The sequence below is a fragment of the Lepisosteus oculatus genome, unplaced genomic scaffold, assembly GCF_040954835.1.
Source record: "Lepisosteus oculatus isolate fLepOcu1 unplaced genomic scaffold, fLepOcu1.hap2 HAP2_SCAFFOLD_40, whole genome shotgun sequence".
In the NCBI taxonomy this organism is placed as follows: Eukaryota; Metazoa; Chordata; class Actinopteri; order Semionotiformes; family Lepisosteidae; genus Lepisosteus; species Lepisosteus oculatus.
Genome location: NW_027167934.1, coordinates 688,749 through 715,000, shown reverse-complemented (window position 1 = coordinate 715,000; position 26,252 = coordinate 688,749). Strand labels below are relative to the sequence as shown.

Genomic DNA, 26,252 nt, shown 5'->3' with positions numbered 1-26,252 from the left:
AGCAGACTCTGAACCAGCTCTAAGGAAACTAATCCGATTAGACGTTACTTTGACTCATCTTTTTACGCTCAGTGCTGGATTGCTCAAACTCCAGCTAGGGTTAGGGTTAGCATTCCCACGCTACTTAGACACTTTGTTTACGCTCAGTGCTGGATTTTGGGAACTTCAGGATGAGTGGGAATTTTCTCCTATCTGTCAATTCTGTTTTGTTTTGGAGACTCTTGGCTGCCTATGTTGTACAGTGCAGCGTGAAGGAAACATTTTCCAAAACTGTGTCAGCTCAAAAGTTGTAAGAAAACCTCTCCAGCTGCTTTAACTCTCTTCATTTTTGTCATTTAATGTGACACTCAATGTATAACTGGAGCCTCACATATGCAAATGGTGAGGCTCCAGCTCGACACCCAGTTTGACACCACTTTACAGTATATGACAAAAGCATGGCAGACTGTGCCGGACCGGCAGATAACTTCCGCTTATTTTTACCATATTAAACATTGGAAATCCTCCCACTTGTATTTGTGACACTTGATTTTGGCTCCACCTAAGACACTCTTAAATCTTCAAACACTTTTCTCTTCTCCCGCAACACTCTTGTCTGTCGGCACTATGTGGCAGCGTTGCATGACAACCCCTCTCACCACGGAAAGGAACCTAACAGCTTTGGTAAGAGAGGAGAAAAGGACCTGGCCAGTACGGGGCTCGAACCCGTGACCTTGGCGTCATTAGCACCACGCTCGAACCAACTGAGCTAACCGGCCTCACAACAGCGCTCCTCTCTGTGCTGCAAAAAATCGAACTCAGGGAATTTCTTTTGTCCTCCTTTGAATAGAAAGCCGTGTAATTCAGTGTACGGGCTTTCTCGTGCAGTTTCATGGTTCTTGTAACCCAAATCCTACACTGGCCTGAAGTGCCCCCCCATTTCACAGCATTTTTCAGCTGATTTAAAATGTACCTAAAGGAGAAGCATTATTGAAGACCATCAATTACCAAGAGCTTTTGTCAAAGGTTTTGGTGGTCATTTTGAATGACCACAGAGCGCTGTGACCTCGGTTTTACATCTCATCCAAAAGACAGCGCCCTTTTACAACACAGCATCTCCGTCACTATACTGGGGCATTGGGACCCGCACAGACCTCAGGGTGAGCGCCCCACCGCCGGCACCATTAACACCGCTTCCAGCTGGAAGCTTTGTTTTCCCCTGTAGCTCACCCTCATCCGGGTACTGACCTGGCTCACACCTGCTTAGCTTCAGTGGGTTTTTTGAGTTGCGAGTTGCAAGGGGATGCAAGTGATGGAGCCGCTCGCTGCAAAAGCCACTGAATTGGCCGGGAATCGAACCCGAGCCTCCCGCGTGGCAGGCGAGAATTCTACCACTGAACCACCAATGCTCAGTGCCTGGGCCTTCAAAAAAGACGCTTTTTTGGTGCTCTGTGCAAAACGCGTCGACATCTGCTTCCAGCTGCAAAATGCCATTCGCGGACGCTGAAGAACTTATTTCCAAGGCAGCGGGTACAAGCGATTGGGCGTTTTAAAACCACCAGGAACAGCAAAGAGGCGCGCTTCTTTGCTTGCGCCGAAACACACCGACTGGAGGCGGATAACGTAGTCGGCAGGATTCGAACCTGCGCGGGGAGACCCCAATGGATTTCTAGTCCATCGCCTTAACCACTCGGCCACGACTACAACAAGCCCCACTGCCGCTGCGTTCTTGCTACAATCTTACCTGGATCGCGAGGCGCCGGCGGAAGCCTATTTCAAAGTCGTTCTCCGTTTCAAAAAAACATTTCCAAAATACAAGCCTTGCAGACAGACACGCCTCAGAGGACTTAAGGGTGGCTTCATGTCGGAATGATAAAGTCTCCCCGTCCGGACATGAAAATGCCACTTTGTTACACACAAAAAAAGAATCAACAACAGAGAAATGCCCACAAGCATTTGAAAAGCCGCACCACGTCGCACTTGAAATAGCTCAAACATTAGTGGTAGACGCAGGAATCGCCTTTTTATTTACGCTCTTACCAACGCGATGGAAAGCAAAACAAAGCAAAGCAGAGCAAAACAAAACGAACAAACGAAAACCTTGCGTATAACGCCGTTACGTGCCCAAGCGGTATTGTACATCATCCTAGCACTGCACCCCGGGGTGTACAGTATATGGGAACGAGCACACGCCACGAATCGTCTCGAATCACTCCCCACAGCTGTAAGGCGCCTTGAAGCGTGCACCCCCAACATTCTTCTTTGCGCGTCTGTGAAAGGTAAACTCTTGAGCAAACTCTAAACCAGCTCTAAGGAAACTAATCCGATTAGACGTTACTTTGACTCATCCTTTAAGGGACCTTTGTTAATTGGAGAAATCAATGATTTCGAATGAATTCTGTATGCGTTAAAAGACAGCTATACACAGAAAACATGCAGGACACTGCTCATGATGTTTCCCGAGCCGAAACACAGTGCGTTTTTCCAAGCCATCTGACAAAGCCCGCCCACTGAAAACTGCAGCAGATCGTGTAAAGACGTTCAACTTTGTAACTACTGCACGCACAGGAAGCAGAATAAATTCCTCTTTTCAAACTGTCAAAGGTTTGCTTTGCGAACGCTGCAGGACATCGCACAATCTCTTTTGAACGGGGACAAACGATTTCTTATGAGGCGCACTAAGTACAGACGTTTAAAAAGCTCCACTCATGCCGACCATGCAGCATGAAGAAGCGCAACCTAACGTTTGCATTCCTAGCACTGTTGCAACCTAGCACTGTTGCATTCCACGCATCAGTAGCTAAGAGAATATCATTTAAGGCTCTTGTTAATGCTGTTTCAGAAACCAGACTGAAATTTCTCAAGTATATTATTTGAATCCAGATACGATTGACGTTGGGCAACAACTATTCTCTCAAAACTTTTAGATTGAAATGGGACCTTTGAGACAGGCCTGTAGTTGTTAAGAACTTGTGGATCCAAATTTGACTTCTTAAGGAGCGGTCTAACAACCGCTACCTTAAATTGATCAGGTACAACGCCTGACGCAAGCGATGCATTCATCATACTAATTATAGGTCCTGCCAGTCCTTCGAGGGAATCTTTGACTAGCTGAGTGGGTATGGGATCTAGCGAACAGGTGGTTGACTTTGTCTTACGTCTGTGTCCATGAGTCCACCATAAGAAGAAATCTGAACAGAAATCTGAGTGGTGATCATGCGAGGTCACCACGGAGGAAACCACTGCTCTCCCCCCAAAAAAAACCACCACTGCCCCTCTCAAGTTTGCTAAAGACCACATGGATGTTCCACAGCAACTCCTGGAACAATGTTCTGTGGACAGACGTGACAAAAGTTGAACTTGTTGGTAAATGTGCACAGCGTTATGTTTGGAGATAACAAAACACTGCATACCAACTCCAAAACCTCATCCCACCTGGGAAGCATGGCGGAGGCTGTACGGCTTGCAATCATCGAGGGACCGATGAATTCCAAGATGTATCAGGAAATTCTACAGCAGAATGTCAGGGTGTCTGCCTGTGATCTAAAACTCGAAAGACGCTGGGTCATGCAGCATGACAAAAACAAAGGAGTACATCAACAACAGAGTGGCTGAAACAGAAGAAATTCCATATTTTGGGATGGCCAAGTAAGAGTCCTGACCCCAATCCCATTGAAGTGCTGTGGCGTGATCTGAAGCAGGCCGTTCAGCGCAAGACATCCCAAAAATATACATGAACTGAAACAGTTTTGCATAGAGGAATAGGCCAAAATACTTCCTAACCGCTGCTCAGGTCTGACCAGCCGCTACAGAAAGTGGGGATTGAGGTTTTTGTCATAAAGGAGGTTCCACTAGCTCCTTAATATAAGGGTTCACATACTTTTTCCATCAATGACCTTGATTGTTTAAACCATTTGGTCAATAAAGAAACAGCAATGTCAAATGTTGGGCGTGTGTTGTTTGTGAAATCAGACTCTCTTTATTAATTATTATGACTTAGATAAAGATAAGATCACATGTTAGGAGCCATTCATGCAGAAATCCACATCATTCCGAAGGGCTGTTTACAAAAGTTTTTCTCCCAACTGTATGTGAGAGAAAAGCAGAGACGCTCACTGAGTAAGGTGGGGTTGTAGCTTTGCAAATCACAAGGACATTTGTACGCTCAAAATGGGACAGGAGCACCCCAGATGGGACTCAAACCCACAATCGCTGTTTTAGGAGGCCAGTGTCTTAGCCATTAGGCCACTGGGGCACACTGGGGAGGGTCAATCACGCTGATGAGAGACAGTTTTTTTTTCCTTTGCTTTTTCAAAGGGATCCCCAAAATTAGGGAAGTTAGGCAGCAGAAGGTTTACTGTGACCTGAGAAGGACCGGCATCCAATCACGGTGGTACACACACACACGCTCTCACTCATCTGAGCTACACGGCTACCAAGATGATCTCAGGTGCGCCGAGCTGGTACGGAACATATTGAACTGATCGACGACGAATTGTCTCTCAGACAGGCTTTTCACCTCTGAGCTCCCTGACTGACAGTGATCAGCTAGGTAGTGAAACAGTCAGCTGCTTCTAAGCCTTAAACAGCTGCATCTCGGCGCTTCCACGGAGAGATGATTTGAAAGCCGAACATCGCCTATTGGGAACACCTTTCTATCACTAGTTTAAGAGACTCTTAAGGTCTTGCAGAGGTGCCTGTCTAATAGCATGTGCTTTGCAAGCTATAGGTGTTTAGGCTGAGGCAGAATGCCTGTTAACAAAATGTTTTTCTAAAGGGGCCTCGCACTCTTTTCCAAGCAATGGTCACCATCCCCACCGAGTGTCACAATGTAGTCATGTCCTAGGACATCACCTGTTAGTCTCCATTTGTCTGCCACCAACACTTTAGGTTACGGAGTCACAACCGCACCCCGGAGACCAGAGGAGCCATTGGCGTTCTGGCGGCGCAGATTGGGCTGAAGGTGGGACGCTTGAATCTCGCTGTTGGAGGCCTTCTGAAACTGACCCAAGCCTTTCCCTTGAATTAAATGTAAATAAGAAATGAACCCCAGATGCACATGGAATCAATCACGTGTTTCCTTTGAGCCGTTTCAGAGACTGCTCCAGAGTTTACCTTGCACAGATGCGCAAAGATTAATGATGGGGGTGCACGCTTCCAGGCGTCTTACAACTGTAGGGACTGTTTAGAGACAATTCGTAGATTGTTCTCATTTCCCTCTATTCCCCGTGTTGCAGTGGTAGGATGACGTAAATTCCTGCTTCGACACGTAACGGCATTATAATCAAGTGCAGGAGCTGAGGGCTTTAGTTTTGTTTCGTTTTCCATGGCGTTCGTAAGCGCGCAAATCAAAGGCAATTCCTGCGTCTAACACGAATGTAAATGCTTTGGAAAGTGCAGTGTGGTGCAGCTTGTAAAATCCTTTTCCACATTTGTGGTTTGTTGATGTTTTTTCTGTCTGCCAAAGTTGCATTTTGACATCCGGACTGGGGGACTTCATCATTTGAACGTGAAGCCAGCCTTAAACCCTCTGAGGCATGTCTGTCTGCCGGCACGAATCTTGTGAAAGGTATTTTTTTTTTTAACGGAGAGCGACTTTAAAAAGGTTTCCGTAGCGACTTCGCACTCCGTGTTAGATTATAGGAGGAATGCGGCGGCAGCGAGCTCGCTTTTGTCATGGCCGAGTGGTTAAGGCGATGGACTCGAAATGCGTTGGGGCTTCCCCGCGCAGGTTCGGAACTTGCCGACTCCGGCGTCTGCCGCACGTCGCCTTGTGCCTGCGCGGCAAAGGCAAAGTGCCGCTTCTCCTTTCCCGGTACTATAAAAATGCTAAATCGCTTGGACCCGCTGCCATGGAAAGCAGTTCTTCAGATTACCACACATTCTGCGTTCGCACCTCTGGTGCTCTACTTATGCCTTTGAAAACCTAATGAATAAAGCTGAAAGAACCGACACGATATGTAGGTGCTCGTAAAGCACGCATTAAAGATCTGTTAACAGCAAGGGTTTCAGTGGGTTAACTGAGGAGAAGGCGTGATCGCTAATTGTTGACTTTTTATTTGGTGTTAGAAACACTCTTACTGTGCATGATGTGCAACAAATGTAGCCACAGAAATTGCATCACGCTTTCATGTATGCTATTGCAAACACCAACGTTGCCTAGATAGAAAACCGAAATAGCCGTGGGTTTGCTTGTTGGTCTGAAGGATCTCTCTTCGAATCTCTATCATTTGTCAATGGAAGTAAAAGGCGCTGCAATCTCATACGTTCAGAATCAAACCCGCAGCTGTTGTTCGACTTTATTTCTTGACTAATTACAACTGAGTGTCGCATGAGCAGTTACTAAACTTGTCTGGTATATTTGAACACAAATGCCGTTCTTCAATTAAAACTAACAGTACATTGTCAGGGACATTCAGTTCTATACAAACAAGAGACAGACAAGAGAATATTTCTACCTTTCATGTGGACTACGTGTTGACTTACTGATCGGAATAATTGAAAAGTTCGGGTTCATAGCCGATGCAGTGCGTGCTAATTAGAACAACAGCAACGCTGAGCTCTCAGCACCGTACTGAGCCCAGGTGTTTTTCTAAAGCTGTCAGGTGCAGTTCATTTACATGAAGGAAATCTCTTACTGGGTACGATTACAATACAGTAAGTAGCACAGGCTACTTAGGGAGTAGCCTGATGCGTTTAAAAACGACCCGAGCCAGGCAGAAGTCGAACCTACAATCTCCTGATCCGTAGTCAGACGTGTTATCCATTGCACCACTGACCCTGGTGCAACACTGCAGGACTGCAACCCGGTGAGCTCAGCACTGCAACTAGTAAAATACCCCCGGTCCATTCTTTTCCAAAAGTGAGAAACACCTGTTTTCTACATTTTGTCTGTTTTAAAACCATATCTCTTTAAACCAAACCAAGAGTTTGTCTTTTGCTCTGATATTCTGATTCATTTCGATTTCAAAGAAAAAAAAAACTACCTTCCAAAGCATCATAAAATTGTCCCTTCTTCCAGACTCTACTTCTCTCTTGTAGTAGTACAGCAGACCTTTCCAGGTGAGCAGATCACAGAGTCCGAAATGAGCTTCCTCCATCAAGCAAAGTACCTGAACATGACTCTGTCATCATAAAAGCGCCCCTGTAATAAAGAAATTCAATCTGAAATCAAGAGGGCAGTTGCCTACTGAAATACAAGAAGTCATCAATTTTAACCTAGCAACACATTAAAGGCTGCATCTATACAAGTACGATTCTAGAAATGCTCACCAGATTACGTTTTAAGAAGGAACTGCGCTTCAGGTTCTGCCGAGATCTTAACTCGGATGGCAGGATTCAGAGTCCGGAGTGCGGACTGATTGCGCACGGAGGGTCCATATACTGTGGATCCCTCAGTGATCTTCCGCGTATTCAAACCGCCAGCGTGTGACTCCCCTGTCCCCGTGACCTCATTGCTCTGCTCTCTCCTCTGTGCAGCCGAGCCCGATTCACGGTAAAGTGAAAAAAAAATATGCCCTCAACGTGAGATTTACTCTGGAGCGAGGATAGATGTTACCTTTTTATCATTGAACAGGATGTATGTGATGTGGCGACTAGGTTCAATTTTGTATCCTCTTTAAAAGATTAAGGACTGGGGTGAGCGTGATTTACCACCCTTTCAGCTAAGAACCCGACGTGCGCACCGTTTAAGCTGCATAGACTCGGTCGTTTAACTCTTCTCCATTAGCAGGGTTAAGGTTAAAGAAAAAAAACATTGCTGACTTCTTTTTTTTTTGCCAGCTGCTAGCGCTGATTAGCAAGGTTTGTATTTCATGTTTTGCAAGTTGCATCCATTTTAAGAAAAACAAGTCGTGTTAAAGACAGGAAATGAATACTTGCATTTAATTAAGTCTAGCCGTAGGCAGTTATCCACTGGGATTCAGACCCAGGGTCTCCTGTTTACTAGGCAGGCACTTTAACCAACTAAGCCACAGCGCCCCGGGAGTGCTGTCCTTTTGCAGCCACTTGGACACACCACTCAGACACATCTGCATTCGGTGTGTGCTCCGCCTGCTCGCTGAGCAAGTTGCCACCTTTACATACAATAGCAACATCGACACCAAGAGAAAGGATGACAAATGGCTTTTATCTGGAACTTTTCATGTCCAAGGAGCTCAATGTGCTTTCTGTGTACAACAGGGCCACTGAACTCCACGCTGGCCACTGAACCACAGCAGTGGCTTGCTGGCTTGACATCTCCCAAGGAAAATGTTGAAATCGCATGTGGAACAGGAAAATGACCCTCGAGTACGAGGGAAAAAAAAGAAAAAGATCATCTGGAGCGCGCCAACCCAGTTGGGACAGCCCAGTTTTGTTGATGAGGTGGCCGAGTGGTTAAGGCGATGGATTGCTAGTCCATTGTGCTTTGCACGCATGGGTTCAAATCCCATCCTTGTTGGTTTCCATGTCTGTTTCCATTCTGTTTTTGATCCCTATTGCTCAATGCACAGTGAAAGCATTGCATACATGTGTCTGACAATGAGAAATGGGCCCCTGAGACAGTCATTTGCCTGTTTCACAAATGATCGTATTTTACTAGAGATTCTGTTTGGGATTCAGATGTGCATTCGGACAGCAATCCCTTTCAAGAAATGATACGTTCTGGATGAGGTCAAAGGTGCATCATTTGGACACTTTGTGGGCTTGAAATACAAAGAAAATCATGTTCTATGGTACAAGATAAATACAAAACTTAAGCTTTTATTATAATTAGATTTGTTTATAAAGCATAAGCAATCATTTATTACATTAATATATGTAAAAATAACATTTTAGCATCATACGTTTAGTATATTTAGTCCCTAATGCTGAAAGAAATGATCATAGAACATGACTTCTAACCTTACCTGCTGTGTTTTTGATCCCTATTGCTCAATGCACAGTGAAAGCATTGCATACATGTGTCTGACAATGAGAAATGGGCCCCTGAGACAGTCATTTGCCTGTTTCACAAATGATCGTATTTTACTAGAGATTCTGTTTGGGATTCAGATGTGCATTCGGACAGCAATCCCTTTCAAGAAATGATACGTTCTGGATGAGGTCAAAGGTGCTGGAACACTGTATTTAGGATGTGTTTGCAGTTATTCTGTGTTTCTAGCTTCAACCCAGTGATATATATATATATGCTCACTGATTTTTTGGTACATGCCCAGGGCAATAATCATTATGAGGATTTATTTCCATATGTGCTAGAGGTAGTGTTGTGAAATTCTTCAACACACTGGATCGCAGGTTTAAACCTGCACTCTTACTCCTTAAATACCAACAAATGCAGATATGTGGCAATCATATTGTAGCGGACACTCATTTGCCTGTTTCACAAATGATCATATTTTACTAGAGATTCTGTTTGGGATACGGATGTGCATTCTGACAACAATCTCTTTCAAAAAATGATTTTACCTTATCGCAGCTTTGCCCCTCTTGCCTCTTTGGAAAATATCTCCATCTTGTGGTCGTTGTTGGTAATGTTTAGACAATATCTCCATCTTGTGGTCGTTGTTGGTAATGTCTAGACAATATCTCCATCATGTGGTCGTTGTTGGTAATGTCTTCTTATGCCCTTTTTTATTTCAATTCTTTATTAGTTGATTCTAGAATCTCTACAATAGAGCTGAAAATATCAGTTTTGTAGCAGACAATATGACATTAGTTATAGTCCAAATAAGACTTTATTACCCTGTTTGTAACATAACAAATTAAAATTGATTAAAACTAAGTTTGGAACACCAGGGAACATAAAAAATGATTTTTAGGAAAACCATGAGGTTCTCTGTGTCCGATGCCTGCAAGGGGAGAAAGCTAGAATCCTTTGCTTTTTCAAAATTTGAAAATAAACATCATATAACAACAGCTTTCATTCCTAGGAGTGAAAAATAACCATTTTTGAAGACATATTAGTTTCTAAAACACTACAATAAAGTTAAAAACATCCGTTTTATATTACTTTTAGTATTTTTAGTGAAATTAGTCATTTATTGCACTATTTTTAATATAATCTCTAATTAAAAGTGAATAGAATTAAGTTTGGAGCAACAAGGAACACAAAAAAAAAAGATTTTAAGGAAAAAAATGATGTCTTCTGTGCCAGGTGCCTGCAAGGGGAGAAAGCTAGAATCCTACCCAGGCTCCTGGAGTTCTGTCCTGGCTAAAGGAGGGTGAATCCATCCCCTTCAAAGCTCCATGAAAAAATGATCATTTAAAATTTGAAAAAAAAAACATCATATAACAACAGTTTTCATTCATAGGAGTGAAAAACAACCATTTTTGAAGACATATTAGTTTCTAAAACACTACAATAAAGTTGAAAACATCCGTTTTATATTACATTAATTTTTGTGAAATTAGTCATTTATTGCACTATTTTTAATAAAATCTCTAATTAAAAGTGATTAAAATTAAGTTTGGAACAACAAGGAACACACAAAAAAAAGATTTTAAGGAAAAAAATATTGTCTTCTGTGCCACGTGCCTGCAAGGGGAGAAAGCTAGAATCCTACCCAGGCTCCTGGAGCTCTGTCCTGGCTAAAGGAGGGTGAATCCATCCCATTCAAAGCTCCATGAAAAAATAATATTTTTAAATTTGAAAAAAAAAAAACATTATAGAACAACATCTCTTGGTCCACAGAGTGCAAAAATCCAACTTTGAAGAAAATCCATTGACTGATCCCCGAATCCTGAAGTTTCTTCGCATGATATCGGGCTTGCAACCACTTTCTGGAAAATTTTCAGCTCCATTGTAGAGATACTAGAATCAACTAATAGAGAATTAAAATAAAAAAGGGCATAAGAAGACATTACCAACAACGACCACAAGATGGAGATATTGTCTAGACATTACCAACAACGACCACAAGATGGAGATATTTTCCAAAGAGGCAAGAAGGGCAAAGCTGCGATAAGGTAAAATCATTTTTTGAAAGAGATTGTTGTCAGAATGCACATCCGTATCCCAAACAGAATCTCTAGTAAAATATGATCATTTGTGAAACAGGCAAATGAGTGTCCGCTACAATATGATTGCTACATATCTGCATTTGTTGGTATTTAAGGAGTAAGAGTGCAGGGGGTTTAAACCTGCGATCCAGTGTGTTGAAGAATTTCACAACACTACCTCTAGCACATATGGAAATAAATCCTCATAATGATTATTGCCCTGGGCATGTACCAAAAAATCAGTGAGCATATACATATATCGCTGTGTTGAAGCTAGAGACACAGAATAAGTGCAAACACATCCTAAATACAGTGTTCCTGCACCTTGACCTCATCCAGAATGTATCGTTTTTTGAAAGCGATTGCTGTCAGAATGCACAACTGAATCCCAAACAGAATCTCTAGTCAAATATGATCATTTGTGAAACAGGCAAATGAGTCTCTCAGGTGCCCATTGCTCATTTTCAGACACATTTATGCAATACTTTCACCATGCGTTGAGCAATAGGGATTAAAGATACCAGAGGTAAGGTTTAAAAGTGATTCTGAGGTGCAACACATCAGCGAAACAGCTAGGCATCTGAAATGCGGGGTTTGAGAGCCCTTCAGGGAACACCGTACCCTAAAGGTACCAGAAGTCCACTAGTATAAGCATTAAGTCACTGTCAGCCCTGTTGCAATGTAATTGCTACATATCTTCATTTCTTTGGTTTTTAAGGAGTAAGAGTGCAGGGGGTCTAAATCTGCGATCCAGTGTGTTGAAGTATTTCACAACACTACCTATAGCCCGTCTGGAAATAAATCCTCATTCTGATTATTGACCTGGGCATGTACCAATAAATCACTGAGTATATATATATATCACTGTGTTGAAGCTAGAGACCTGTATGTAATAATATGATGCTAAAATGTTATTTTCACATGTAAGAAAACCGGCTCAGGGACGCCAAATATGTAATGTTGCCATAGCAAAATTAAATGTAGGGGGTCTCTGAAGGCACCAGTTCTGTAGGGTTTGGGCATTTACTGAGACAATTATTAATTGTAGCAGTAAATCACAAAGTTGATTCTTTTGATAGCTTTAGAATCCAACCATGTGACATAACTCAAACAACGCGCACACACAGGTACTAATACACGAGGATACATTTATTAATACATAAAATATGCATGTAAACCTAACAGATCTTATCAAGAGGGTTATCAGAATACAAAAGATATATATTCAGTCAGTTACGAAGTGTTACACATATCAAGAGGACATACGTTCAGTATATCATTCATTAAGACCGTTTCGTTAATGAACTTGGTTATAACTTCTACATTAGATACTCAAACAAGTACATAACTCTTAGGAATTAAATTGATATCAACTGGTTGGGATAACAATTGAATTCTCGAGCTGTAATGCATTGAAGTTGAATACTCATCCAATCTTTGGGGATTCAGATCTTCCTGCGGGCACAAAGAAACAGTTGCAGGCTGTTGCTGTCCAATCCGCGCTCTCTGGCTCCGTGCCAGGCTGTGCTGTGCGGCTTGCGACGCTGCACTGCTGATGCTCACTGTGGGCTTTAACTAGCAAAGTTTGTGCACAGGAGAAAAGATGACTGTGGGTCCCAGCAAGTCAGGAAGAGGACCGGTTCGTTTCTGATGAAGAGCTAGTTCTGAATAGTGATTCAGCTGTCCACAGTTCCGACCTGTTCACAAGGCCTGCTGCTGGTGCTAACCTCGGGTGGATCCTCTGGTTATTCTCTGGCAACCTCCGCTCTAGACTCTTAGAACAAAGGAAAGTTCTGGCACTCGTACACACTGGCCGTTCCGTGGTTGTCCGGGCTGAGTCTCAGGATGGTCAGGAGGCGCGCTGCGAGAATGTCCTGCCCTTGGGAGCCTTCTGCTCCTGGGCCGTCCTGCCCTGGAATTCTCCTTTGAATTCCCTTTAGAATTGTCCACAGAATCCTCTGAATCCTCCCTTCTGAATCTTACTGAATCTCACAGGCTCTCTGTGTTGCCTGTTTTTACCTGGAGGAACTTCAGCTCATTGATTGGCTGAAAGTTCCATGGGCATCAGAGTCCCACGTGGGTTACTCGGCCCTACCAGTCCCTGATTGATTGATCAAGGTGAGATATGAGTCACTTAGTCCTGACACTTAGTAATGCAGTCCAGATGTCCAACTGGCACTCCCTAGACAGATAGGCGCCAATGGATGACCATTGATCATGATAGCCAGGCTTAGCTAAGTGCATCCCCCTTTGGGAGCTGTCCTAGGACCTTAAATCACCCTGCAGAACAGTTTCTCTGTGGCTGCACCACAGAGATGAACAGAGAAATGGGGCCTCATTTGGGAAGGCTCAGAACACTTAATTCTGCCTTATTAATAAGCCTCGCCGCTACATATCCCCCCTTTTTGAAGGTCATGAGGTCCTGAGGCGTTGTTGCCTTCAAAACAAAACAGAGTTAAGTGATGTCCCTTGCCATTAGAACATTAATCTTAAATGTCCACATTACTCCTCGAGAATTCATACCGGAACCAGCGTTGGATACAAACAGGATGAATAACATCTGGAGTATGTATAAACACGGTAGGAGACATTATCTAAGTCTAGGAATTACACATCAGGAAGTTCACTGTCAATATCTGATACCTCTGTAGTACATATTTGGGGAGAAATCACTTCCTTTCTTTTGACATGCTACCTTTGACTCATTCATGCTACCCAGATTACATTTTGATGCAAGAGTACAGCATTCAGAGTACACTGTCAGTCATGATCCAGCTTCCCAGCAGCAGTGTTACAATAACAACAGTTCCTGTTCCCAGCCCCGCGATAAACCACAACACCTGTGTTGGGTATCTGCTTGGGTGGTTTGGAGGTTTGTTCCATTAAAGCAAACTAACTACCTGTACCTCTTCAGGGCTTACTGTTTCTTGGATTTCTATCCAATTCAATAGTGTGGCACCTGAAGGCATCCATGACCTCAAGTTTGGTCTTATGTTGTCTGGTTCCAGACCGTACAGTGTTAAGTTACCATGCTGTACTATGGCCTCCTCGGGAACTTGCAGGAAAACTGTTTGATTAGGTAGCTGCATTGTGGTAGCTGTATCATGCCTGTCACAAGTCATAGTGTCAGTTAAATGTGGTGTGCTGACCAGCCATTTACTTCCTACCTGCTCTTCATGGGGTTCATTAACCTCCCTCTGCTCGTTAGTAGCTTTACACCCTTCATTGGTGAATCGTTTAGACACAGCCAATGGATAGCTTTGGTGGCCATACCCATCTCAAGATTTGGAACCAAATTCAATCTTGGATTGCCTTCTGGGTGAGCTATGAGCGATGGGGTTAATGTCACATACTCCTCTACTGAGAAGAGTGGAATCAAGTGGGTTGGGAATCGTGCCGTGGTTAGACTAGCTACAGTGGCACTAAGCTCCCTTAATAGGTCTTGTGTCAACATTCTGGCCTGTTGCACACAAGCATAAACCCACTGTATAACACCAACAATCATGTCCACTGGTTGGGGAATAAGGTTTAACCCTGTTGCATAGGAAATTGCCTGTAGGGTTTTCCCTAAGCTTTCCAACTTTTGCTGCTGTCGATACAGTCTGTCACTACCCTCCGGCATCTCTGACCCCTGCCTTCTTGGGGCAGTCAGGGTGAGAGTGCCAGTAGCACACAAACCTACCAGAAAAAAGCAAACGTGCAACAGTGGCGGCAGCAATCAGTCCTCCCAAAAGTCTTTTCGGGTGGCTGATCCCAGTCATCTCCTTCTGAGTGACTGTCGCCTTTCTAAGCTGGCGCAGCGTGTACATGGTGTCTTTCTCAGTATGCCCTGTGGCATCTTGGGCACCAACATCCTGGAAATATGGGGAGATCTGACGCAGCTGCTGATGCTGCTCCTCCTTTTCCAGGGCATCTGCTTTTTCGATTTGTTCATGCCTGTGCTCTAGGAACCCTGCAGGGGGTGGTGCAGCGGTAGAGCATGCCTGACCCTCGGCTGAGTGGTCATCTGGAGCACCTGAGTGATCTGGGATTGTTACCCCATTCTCACTGTTCAGGTCCACCCTGCACACTTCCTGATTGAGGAATCCCTCTATCGGCATGTTTACAATCGTTCGCTGGGCGTGGGTGTAGGACACCTGCTCGCTCCCCCCTTCCCTTGCTAGGGGTTCAGGGAGCTGCCCCAGCACTGGGATAGCTAGTTCACTGTCTTTGAACTTACTATCACTCACCAGGCCCATGTCAGTGCAGGCGGGGATTCTGACACCCCTCTTTGCGATGTCCTGCACTGGCAGGCGGGTGACTTGACCATCCAGCTCCAGTCTGGCTGAACCACTGTTGGTCAGACTCAGACTGACAGACTGAGCTGGTGGCTGTAAGAAAACCGGCTCGGCTTTCATTCCCTGTCCCTTCTGGGGGACTGGGTGTGTTGGCAACCCTGCCGTTGAGGCAGGAACAATCAGGTCAGTCTCACTCACTACCTGGTAGTTGTGAGAAATAATGTTACCTGACTGCAGGTTCCCTGGGTCACAGCAGAGGGAATCGGCATCTGGGATCAGGTGTGTCCACAGCGCAGTAGTCTCAGCGTCCAGCTGGACCTCCTGTCTAACCTGTGAATGTTGCACCAGGGGCACCTGGCGGTGGCCCTGTGACAGCTGCTCAAGCAGATCCTTACTAATAGAGGACCTCTCAGGGCTAAGGGTGAGGGCTACATCACCAACCTGCTCTCCTGCCATCTGGATCCCTTCCACCACTGCAGGGTGGTGTTCCTGACCCCTCTTGGGTGCCAGGGTGCACAGGGAAAGCTCCTTTTCATCGCCAGGTGGGGAGATCTGCTCCTCTTTAGGGATGTAAAAGGTGTGTGCTTTACCTGGTGGATCAGGCGGCTGCTTGGAGCACCGCTCCTGTGGCATGGAGGCTGTTGGGACCTTGGCCGGGACACGACTTCCCTGTACAGTGCCTTGCGAAAGTATTCGGCCCCCTTGAACTTTTCAACCTTTTGCCACATTTCAGGCTTCAAACATAAAGATATAAATTTTTTATTTTATGTGAAGAATCACCAACAAGTGGGACACAATTGTGAAGTGGAACGAAATCTATTGGATTTTTGAAACTTTTTTAACTAATAAAAAAATGAAAAGTGGGGCGTGCAAAATTATTCGGCCCCCTTGCGTTAATACTTTGTAGAGCCACCTTTTGCTGCGATTACAGCTGCAAGTCGCTTGGGGTATGTCTCTATCAGTTTTGCACATCGAGAGACTGAAATTCTTGCCCATTCTTCCTTGCAAAACAGCTCGAGCTCAGTGAGGTTGGATGGAGAGCGTTTGTGAACAGCAGTTTTCAGCTCTTTCCACAGATTCTCGATTGGATTCAGGTCTGGACTTTGACTTGGCCATTCAAACACCTGGATAAGTTTATTTGTGAACCATTCCTTTGTAGATTTTGCTGTATGTTTGGGATCATTGTCTTGTTGGAAGATAAATCTCCGTCCCAGTTTCAGGTCTTTTGCAGACTCCAACAGGTTTTCATCCAGAATGGTCCTGTATTTGGCTGCATCCATCTTCCCCTCAATTTTAACCATCTTCCCTGTCCCTGCTGAAGAAAAGCAGGCCCAAACCATGATGCTGCCACCACCATGTTTGACAGTGGGGATGGTGTGTTGAGGGTGATGAGCTGTGTTGCTTTTACGCCAAACATATCGTTTTGCATTGTGGGCAAAAAGTTCGATTTTGGTTTCATCTGACCAGAGCACCTTCTTCCACATGTTTGGGGTGTCTCCCAGGTGGCTTGTGGCAAACTTTAGACGAGACTTTTTATGGATATCTTTGAGAAATGGCTTTCTTCTTGCCACTCTTCCATAAAGGCCAGATTTGTGCAGTGTAAGACTGATTGTTGTCCTATGGACAGACTCTCCCACCTCAGCTGTAGTTCTCTGCAGTTCATCCAGAGTGATCATGGGCCTCTTGGCTGCATCTCTGATCAGTCTTCTCCTTGTCTGAGCTGAAAGTTTAGAGGGACGGCCAGGTCTTGGTAGATTTGCAGTGGTCTGATACTCCTTCCATTTCAAGATGATCGCTTGCACAGTGCTCCTTGGGATGTTTGAAGCTTGGGAAATCTTTTTGTATCCAAATCCGGCTTTAAACTTCTCCACAACAGTATTACGGACCTGCCTGGTGTGTTCCTTGGTCTTCATGATGCTCTCTGCGCTTTCAACAGAACCTTGAGACTATCACAGAGCAGGTGCATTTATACAGAGACTTGATTACACACAGGTGGATTCTATTTATCACCATCAGTCATTTAGGACAACATTGGATCATTCAGAGATCCTCGCTGAACTTCTGGAGTGAGTTTGCTGCACTGAAAGTAAAGGGGCCGAATAATTTTGCACGCCCCACTTTTCATTTTTTTATTAGTTAAAAAAGTTTCAAAAATCCAATAGATTTTGTTCCACTTCACAATTGTGTCCCACTTGTTGGTGATTCTTCACATAAAATAAAAAATTTATATCTTTATGTTTGAAGCCTGAAATGTGGCAAAAGGTTGAAAAGTTCAAGGGGGCCGAATACCTTCGCAAGGCACTGTATATCCGGGGAACAAGGAAATATTTTTATTTCTTGTCCAGAGGGAACAGAAGGAATCTCCACATAGGCTTCTGTGTTCGGTGGGCACTGTGTGAGCACAGTCTGCCTCTTGGCCCCCCTTTCCTTCTGTACAGAAGGCTTAGGAGCCTTGACCTGTTTCCACACTTTGCCTTTCTGGTGATCCACCAAAGGTTCCTCTCTGAGTCGCATGCCCTTTTCTTTTTCAACCCGTTTGAGCTTGCCGTGTGACATCAAACACCTTTCAACCTCAGTGTCAATCAGTGTCTCACAGTGTAAGACATCTCCCATGGCAGCCTTGAGGTAAAAGCTTCTTGCTTTTCCTCTGTGTTTTACTGCCTGCTCTGTGACTTCAGGGGTGGAGTCAGCACTCACTTGGGAGTGGCTGAATTCATCCAGGCAGGAACCCTTCTGCTCAATCAGATAGACTGAGGGAGGGAGAGGGGGCGGGTCTCCGCCTCCTCATGGAGAGTATCAGCTCATTCACGCTTCCGGCAGCCTTGGGGAGCGGTTGTCCCTGTCCTAATAAAGCTTGTTCAAGCCTGGCCAGGCGGGTGGCTACTGAATCCTTTTGTTCAGCTTTATCTAGCCCTTTCCCTCCCCCGGTGTTCTCATGGCACTTAGGACGCTGGGTGTGGTCCTGTGTGCATGCTTTGGAACGGGGCTTAGCCAGCTCAGGAGCCTGTGCTCCTTCGAGCAGGGGGGAATTAACCCTGCTGGCTCTGACGGCAAACACAGTCACTTTAACAGCTTTTTGCTCAGAGCGACTTTGGACATCATACTCCCAGGATTTCTGCACGAATCTCTTAATATCAGTCATTTTCATGGTCTGTGCATCTGTATGCATTAAGATCATCTTTCTGACTGACGGGTGGAGATTCGCAATGAATAAACCCTTGAAATGTGTGTTCTCTTCGCAACCCTCATCATTTCGCCCTGCAAAATAAGTTCGTCTAAGTCTCTCGTAATATTCGCGAGGGGACTCTGCTCTCTTGTGCTTAATGTTAAGAGCGGCGGCTATCGCAGCAGTCGGGTCAATAAACGCACTGTTTTCTTCGATAAGTGCTTGACAAAGCTGCTCAAAATCATTACAGACTTCTTTCATCTGCCTAGCCATCCACTCATGTACAGCTCTGCTGGTAGTTTTCCTGACCAGAAACACTTTCTCCTGTTCTGTGGCGTTTGGCAGATACTGCAGGGTATACCTGAGGTCCTGAATATAACTCTCGATATTATTCTTTGACACTGCGGGGTCAAATCTCTCTATGTCCTTCGCTAGCTCTCTCAGAGAATGGAGATTTATCCTTCTAGCTTCTCCGCTGACGGAGATATGGAAGAGATCGTGGTCAGACCTGTCGCTGCTAGAGAGAGTGCTTAATAGCGACTCGAATTCAGACCTTTTAGCAACCATCGTTAAACTTAAAGAGTATTACTTTTAAGTACGAAATCACAGTTTTACCACAGAAAACCACAAGATCAAGTATGCAATCAACCCGGTAGATCGCAAAAGATCACAAAACAATCAAGCACTGCTTAAAGAGCAAGGGGAACTTTTTTTTCTTTCGGCTTTCAGCACACCGTATTGTTGTGTATGAAACCCGCGGCGTTTTATATTGAATTATTCCGCTTGGTTGACTCATTTCAGTCTTGCCACGCCCACCCAGGGACGCCAAATAATGTAAGAAAACCGGCTCAGGGACGCCAAATATGTAATGTTGCCATAGCAAAATTAAATGTAGGGGGTCTCTGAAGGCACCAGTTCTGTAGGGTTTGGGCATTTACTGAGACAATTATTAATTGTAGCAGTAAATCACAAAGTTGATTCTTTTGATAGCTTTAGAATCCAACCATGTGACATAACTCAAACAACGCGCACACACAGGTACTAATACACGAGGATACATTTATTAATACATAAAATATGCATGTAAACCTAACAGATCTTATCAAGAGGGTTATCAGAATACAAAAGATATATATTCAGTCAGTTACGAAGTGTTACACATATCAAGAGGACATACGTTCAGTATATCATTCATTAAGACCGTTTCGTTAATGAACTTGGTTATAACTTCTACATTAGATACTCAAACAAGTACATAACTCTTAGGAATTAAATTGATATCAACTGGTTGGGATAACAATTGAATTCTCGAGCTGTAATGCATTGAAGTTGAATACTCATCCAATCTTTGGGGATTCAGATCTTCCTGCGGGTACAAAGAAACAGTTGCAGGCTGTTGCTGTCCAATCCGCGCTCTCTGGCTCCGTGCCAGGCTGTGCTGTGCGGCTTGCGACGCTGCACTGCTGATGCTCACTGTGGGCTTTAACTAGCAAAGTTTGTGCACAGGAGAAAAGATGACTGTGGGTCCCAGCAAGTCAGGAAGAGGACCGGTTCGTTTCTGATGAAGAGCTAGTTCTGAATAGTGATTCAGCTGTCCACAGTTCCGACCTGTTCACAAGGCCTGCTGCTGGTGCTAACCTCGGGTGGATCCTCTGGTTATTCTCTGGCAACCTCCGCTCTAGACTCTTAGAACAAAGGAAAGTTCTGGCACTCGTACACACTGGCCGTTCCGTGGTTGTCCGGGCTGAGTCTCAGGATGGTCAGGAGGCGCGCTGCGAGAATGTCCTGCCCTTGGGAGCCTTCTGCTCCTGGGCCGTCCTGCCCTGGAATTCTCCTTTGAATTCCCTTTAGAATTGTCCACAGAATCCTCTGAATCCTCCCTTCTGAATCTTACTGAATCTCACAGGCTCTCTGTGTTGCCTGTTTTTACCTGGAGGAACTTCAGCTCATTGATTGGCTGAAAGTTCCATGGGCATCAGAGTCCCACGTGGGTTACTCGGCCCTACCAGTCCCTGATTGATTGATCAAGGTGAGATATGAGTCACTTAGTCCTGACACTTAGTAATGCAGTCCAGATGTCCAACTGGCACTCCCTAGACAGATAGGCGCCAATGGATGACCATTGATCATGATAGCCAGGCTTAGCTAAGTGCATCCCCCTTTGGGAGCTGTCCTAGGACCTTAAATCACCCTGCAGAACAGTTTCTCTGTGGCTGCACCACAGAGATGAACAGAGAAATGGGGCCTCATTTGGGAAGGCTCAGAACACTTAATTCTGCCTTATTAATAAGCCTCGCCGCTACACACATATATTAATGTAATAAATGATTGCTTATGCTTTATAAATAAATCTAATTAAAATAAAAGCTTAAGTTTTGTATTTATCTTGTACCATAGAACATGATTTTCTTTGTATTTCAAGCCCACAAAGTGTCCAAATGTTCTATGATCATTTCTTTCATCATTAGGGACTAAATATACCAAACGTATGATGCTAAAATCCTGAAAAAAGGATAGGCTCCATTTCGTCAGTAGATTGGAGTCCAAAACTGATTTGGGTCAATATACATTACCTTTGAAGATAAGGTACAGTCTACTGTAGGGAACCATCAACTTAGAAAGCATTGGCCTTCCCTGGGGGTCAGGTAGGTGCAAAAGATAAACCTTTATCCTATCTTTATCTTAAGATAAGTGTCCAAGCAGTATTTTTCCAAGTTTCACCAAGCTCATCATGTTGCCATAGTAGACAAAGTTCTATAAAATGTTAAATAACTTTAGAAAAAAGCATCTTGGTCTTTCAGTACTGTACAAGGTGAATTAAACTGTCCCTGGTAATAAAAAGTAATTAGAAGCATCCCAGAAACATCCCAGCATCCCAGAAACATTCTAGAAACATTCTATCTCTAGAAACATTAGCTGTTTTATATCATGTAATTTAGTGTGATGTTGTCAGAATTCAAGGACATTATCACACACAGAAATTGGTTCAGTTAAATCTAAAAAACACAGCTAAACATGGGTTTAAATGTAAAATAGAAGTCTTACCTCTTGTCAAAAGATTTAATTCAAGAAGCGATGTAATAAATGATTGCTTATGCTTTATAAACAAATCTAATTAAAATAAAAGATTAAGTTTTGTATTTATCTTGTACCATATAACATGGTTTTCTTTGTATTTCAATCCCACAAAGTGTCCAAATGACGCACTACATGATATAAGGAAGATTATCACATGCATATCGGTATTATCTTTCTTATGAAAATGCATTCCTTTCATTACATTTTACTTTTTAAAATGAACTCAAATTGTGTATAATGTAATAATGTAAGTAGAATAGATTCTAATAATATAATGATCCAGTGTGTTGCACTACTTCACTGCTTCACCGCTCTATGCCGTCTGGAAATAAATCCTCAGACTGCTCACTGCCCTGGGCTTGTACCAATAAATTACAGGAGCACATCTATATATCACTGCGTTGAAGCAGGAGACACACAATCACTTCAAACACATCCTAAATACAGTGTTCCAGCACCTTTGACCTCATCCAGAGCGTATCATTTCTTGAAAGGGATTCCTGTCCGAATGCACATCTGAATCCCAAACAGAATCTCTAGTAAAATACGATCATTTGTGAAACAGGCAAATGACTGTCTCAGGGGCCCATTCCTCATTGTCAGACACATGTATGCAATGCTTTCACCGTGCATTGAGCAATAGGGATTAAAAACACCGCAGGTAAAGTTAGATGTCATGTTCTATGATCATTTCTTTCAGCATTAGGGACTAAATATACTAAACGTATGATGCTAAAATGTTATTTTCACATATATTAATGTAATAAATGATTGCTTATGCTTTATAAAGAAATCGAATTAAAATAAAAGCTTAAGTTTTGTATTTATCTTGTACCATAGAACATGATTTTCTTTGTATTTCAAGCCCACAAAGTGTCCAAATGTTCTATGATCATTTCTTTCCAGCATTAGGGACTAAATATACCAAACGTATGATGCTAAAATCCTGAAAAAAGGATGTGCTCCATCTCGTCAGTAGACTGGATTCCAAAACTGATTTGGGTCAATATACATTACCTTTGAAATTAAAGTACAGTCTACTGTAGGGAACCATCAACTTAGAAAGCATTGGCCTTCCCTGGGGGTCAGGTAGGTGCAAAAGATAAACCTTTATCCTATCTTTATCTTAAGATAAGTGGCCAAGCAGTATTTTTCCAAGTTTCACCAAGCTCATCATGTTGCCATAGTAGACAAAGTTCTATAAAATGTTAAATAACTTTAAAAAAAAGCATCTTGGTCTTACAGTACTGTACAAGGTGAATTAAACTGTCCCTGGTAATAAAAAGTAATTAGAAGCATCTCAGAAACTTTATCTCTAGAAACATTAGTTGTTTTATATCATGTAATTTAGTGTGATGTTGTCAGAATTCAAGGACATTATCACACACAGAAATTGGTTCAGTTAAATCTAAAAAACACAGCTAAACATGGGTTTAAATGTAACAGAAGTCTTACCTCTTGTCAAAAGATTTAATTCAAGAAGCGATGTAATAAATGATTGCTTATGCTTTATAAAGAAATCGAATTAAAATAAAAGCTTAAGTTTTGTATTTATCTTGTACCATAGAACATGATTTTCTTTGTATTTCAAGCCCACAAAGTGTCCAAATGTTCTATGATCATTTCTTTCATCATTAGGGACTAAATATACCAAACGTATGATGCTAAAATCCTGAAAAAAGGATAGGCTCCATTTCGTCAGTAGATTGGAGTCCAAAACTGATTTGGGTCAATATACATTACCTTTGAAATTAAAGTACAGTCTACTGTAGGGAACCATCAACTTAGAAAGGATTGGCCTTCCCTGGGGGTCAGGTAGGTGCAAAAGATAAACCTTTATCCTATCTTTATCTTAAGATAAGTGTCCAAGCAGTATTTTTCCAAGTTTCACCAAGCTCATCATGTTGCCATAGTAGACAAAGTTCTATAAAATGTTAAATAACTTTAGAAAAAAGCATCTTGGTCTTTCAGTACTGTACAAGGTGAATTAAACTGTCCCTGGTAATAAAAAGTAATTAGAAGCATCCCAGAAACATCCCAGCATCCCAGAAACATTCTAGAAACATTCTATCTCTAGAAACATTAGCTGTTTTATATCATGTAATTTAGTGTGATGTTGTCAGAATTCAAGGACATTATCACACACAGAAATTGGTTCAGTTAAATCTAAAAAACACAGCTAAACATGGGTTTAAATGTAAAATAGAAGTCTTACCTCTTGTCAAAAGATTTAATTCAAGAAGCGATGTAATAAATGATTGCTTATGCTTTATAAACAAATCTAATTAAAATAAAAGCTTAAGTTTTGTATTTATCTTGTACCATATAACATGGTTTTCTTTGTATTTCAATCCCACAAAGTGTCCAAATGACACACTACATGATATAAGGAAGATTATCACATGCATATCGGTATTATCTTTCTTATGAAAATGCATTCCTTTCATTACATTTTACTTTTTAAAATGAACTCAAATTGTGTATAATGTAATAATGTAAGTAGAATAGATTCTAACAATATAATGATCCAGTGTGTTGCACTACTTCACTGCTTCACTGCTCTATGCCGTCTGGAAATAAATCCTCAGACTGCTCACTGCCCTGGGCTTGTACCAATAAATTACAGGAGCACGTCTATATATCACTGCGTTGAAGCAGAAGACACACAATCACTGCAAACATCCTAAATACAGTGTTCCAACACCTTTGACCTCATCCAGAACGTATCATTTATTGAAAGGGATTGCTGTCAGAATGCACATCTGAATCCCAAACAGAATCTCTAGTAAAATACGATCATTTGTGAAACAGGCAAATGACTGTCTCAGGGGCCCATTCCTCATTGTCAGACATATGTATGCAATGCTTTCACCGTGCATTGAGCAATAGGGATTAAAAACACCGCAGGTAAGGTTAGATGTCATGTTCTATGATCATTTCTTTCAGCATTAGGAACTAAATATACTAAATGTATGATACTAAAATGTTATTTTCACATATATTAATGTAATAAATGATTGCTTATGCTTTATAAATAAATCTAATTAAAATAAAAGCTTAAGTTTTGTATTTATCTTGTACCATAGAACAAGATTTTCTTTGTATTTCAAGCCCACAAAGTGTCCTTTGATCTCTTATCTGTGGTAATCCACAATGACCCCGTTCTTCAGGTGATTCATCATGTCCTCCCTCGTCTGTTGAGAGGCCATCCCGATCTCTTCTGCCGTGGCATGCTTCATACACGCTCTCTTGAAGTGAGCAGGAAGCTGATCAAAAGTATTCAGGCACATCTTGCACACCAGGGGAATCCTCGCGGGTTTCCTTTGAAAATAAATAATACCATCTGTGTATAGAAACAAGCTAAGACTGATTTCTTAAATTATCCTTAAAATTCTCTCTCATAGTTTGAGCATAATGATTTTATTGCATTTATATAAGAATTGCTCATTGCTCCAAAATAAATAATGGTTTCATAAAAAAGTGAACACTTACTTGGTCTCAGTCACAGACTTTCCAATAGAAGCCATTGTGGAGTTCAGCAACTGCAGGTCCTAGAAGTGGGGAAGGAATTTTAAAAGAGAAATTGAATTACAATACAGAAGGAATGGCTGAGGGTTCACTGAAATATATAAATATACAAATTCCAAAGACTGAGTCCATATAGAAACAACTACTTTTCATTTTCAGTATAAGAAAAAAAAAACATTATCTTCCAAAGCATCATAAAATTGTCCCTTCTTCCAGACTCTACTTCTCTCTTGTAGTAGTACAGCAGACCTTTCCAGGTGAGCAGATCACAGAGTCCGAAATAAGCTTCCTCCATCAAACAAAGTACCTGAACATGACTCTGTCTTCATAAAAGCGCCCCTGTAATAAAGAGATTAAATCCAAAATCAAGAGGGCAGTTGCCTACTGAAATACAAGAAGTCATCAATTTTAACCTAGCAACACATTAAAGGCTGCATCTATACAAGTGCGATTCTAGAAATGCTCACCAGATTACGTTTTAAGAAGGAACTGCACCTCAGGTTCCGCTGAGATCTTAACTCGGATGGCAGGATTCAGAGTCCGGAGTGCGGACTGATGGCGAACGGAGGGTCCACATACTGTGGATCCCTCAGTGATCTTCCGCGTATTCAAACCGCCAGCGTGTGACTCCCCTGTCCCTGTGACCTCATTGGTCTGCTCTCTCCTCTGTGCAGCCGAGCCCGACTCACGGTAAAGTGAAAAAAAAGATGCCCTCAACGTGAGATTTACTCTGGAGCGAGGATAGATGTTACCTTTTTATCATTGAACAGGATGTATGTGATGTGGCGACTAGGTTCAATTTTGTATCCTCTTTAAAAGATTAAGGACTGGGGTGAGTGTGATTTACCACCCTTTCAGCTAAGAACCCGACTTGCGCATCGTTTAAGCTGCATTGACTCGGTCATTTAACTCTTCTCCATTAGCAGGGTTAAGGTTAAAGAAAAAAACATTGCTGACTTCTTTTTTTTTTGCCAGCCGCTAGCGCTGATTAGCAAGGCTTGTATTTCATGTTTTGCAAGTTGCATCCATTTTAAGAAAAACAAGTCGCGTTAAAGACAGGAAATGAATACTTGCATTTAATTAAGTCTAGCCGTAGGCGGTTGTCTGTAATGACCAGTTCTGTTCGAGAAGACACAACAAAGAAGGCACCGCTGGGATTCGAACCCAGGATATTCTGTTTACTAGGCAGGCGCTTTAACCAACTAAGCCACGGCGCCCCAGGTGTGCTGTTCTTTTGCAGCCAC

General features: G+C 42.8%; 3 non-coding genes across 3 annotated transcripts; all 3 read right to left on the bottom strand.

The window, feature by feature from the left end:
• Positions 1–684: 684 nt before the first annotated feature.
• trnai-aau (transfer RNA isoleucine (anticodon AAU)) lies at positions 685–758 on the bottom strand. The gene has a single exon. It is a non-coding gene; the product is annotated as a tRNA-Ile (tRNA).
• An 843-nt stretch (positions 759–1,601) lies between these two features.
• Positions 1,602–1,683, bottom strand: trnas-aga (transfer RNA serine (anticodon AGA)). Its single transcript has one exon. It is a non-coding gene; the product is annotated as a tRNA-Ser (tRNA).
• Positions 1,684–26,151: 24,468 nt separating this feature from the next.
• On the bottom strand, positions 26,152–26,225 carry trnat-agu (transfer RNA threonine (anticodon AGU)). The gene has a single exon. It is a non-coding gene; the product is annotated as a tRNA-Thr (tRNA).
• Positions 26,226–26,252: the final 27 nt, after the last annotated feature.